The 1,102-nt window shown below is 40.4% G+C and overlaps 1 protein-coding gene across 1 annotated transcript in view; it reads left to right on the forward strand.

The window, feature by feature from the left end:
- LOC101856854 (acid-sensing ion channel 1) overlaps window positions 1-1,102 on the forward strand; it is a 13,271-nt gene that overhangs the window by 9,882 nt on the left and 2,287 nt on the right. The window lies entirely within an intron of this gene.

Genomic DNA, 1,102 nt, shown 5'->3' on the forward strand with positions numbered 1-1,102 from the left:
GGAGGTTAGGATTGCATTCATGAGGCACACATTGACAACAATCATCGTGTCCCATCACCTGATTGTTTGTCTTTTTGAGCAGCGTGCACAATGATATACGTATGTGTATGTGTGTGTATGTGTATGTGAGTGTGTGTGTGTGTGTGTATGTGTGTGTGTGTGTGTGTGTGTGTGTGTGTGTGTGTGTGAGTGTGAGTGTGAGTGTGTGTATGTGTGTGTGTTTTTTGTGTCTGTGTACGTTAAGCCCACCAGTAATTCTTCATGTACACATATCCTTTCCAACTCTGTGAAGCTTCTCGTTTCGTTAAGGCACCCCACTCACTTCCCTTTCAGCGACTAATAAAAAAAAGTAGCAAATTCAATCAGTCTTATCAGTTTTTTGCTGTGAATGTTCATCGTTATGGAGAGCAGATGTGATTGATTGCCATTAGGAAAAGGTTTATTTTTGTATAAATTGTGAATGTGCTCGCGGGTTTAAGATATGGTGAATGGGGGAGACAGCGACAGAAATGTATATATATATATACAAAGAGATAGAGAGATAGAGGTAGAGAGAGAGAGAGAAAAAAGAGAAAGATAGAGAGAGAAGGAGAGAGAGAGAGAGAGAGAGAGAGAGAGAGAGAGAGAGAGAGAGAGAGAGAAAGAGAGAGGGAGAGGGGGGGAGAAGGAGAGAAAACGAGAGAAAGAGAGAAAGAGAAATAAGGGGAGGGGAGGGGGAGGGGAGAAAAATCAACTTTTAAAGTAGAAGCTGTTCTTAAAATACTCAACGTAATTCTACTAGGATATATTTCACAAATATGTTATCAGGGTGCACATATAATAGAAAAACGTTTTGGTTTATTCGTGGATGAACTGAAAATATTGTGCGCCCCAATTTAGGTCATTTGTGTCGTTTAGCGGACGAGGTGCTCTGAGTTTGCCTGCCAGGGCCGACCCAGACAGAAAGAGAAACATGGTCCCTACAGACTGACCGAGCTCGTAACTGATTTGAAAAACACAAAATTAAGAGAAAAAAAACGAAAAAAAAACAACCCCAAAAACAACAATAACAAAAAGCAAAACAAAACCAAAAACAAAACAAAATAGACAAAACAACCCCCCC

The sequence above is a fragment of the Aplysia californica genome, unplaced genomic scaffold, assembly GCF_000002075.1.
Source record: "Aplysia californica isolate F4 #8 unplaced genomic scaffold, AplCal3.0 scaffold01033, whole genome shotgun sequence".
Lineage (NCBI taxonomy): Eukaryota > Metazoa > Mollusca > Gastropoda > Aplysiida > Aplysiidae > Aplysia > Aplysia californica.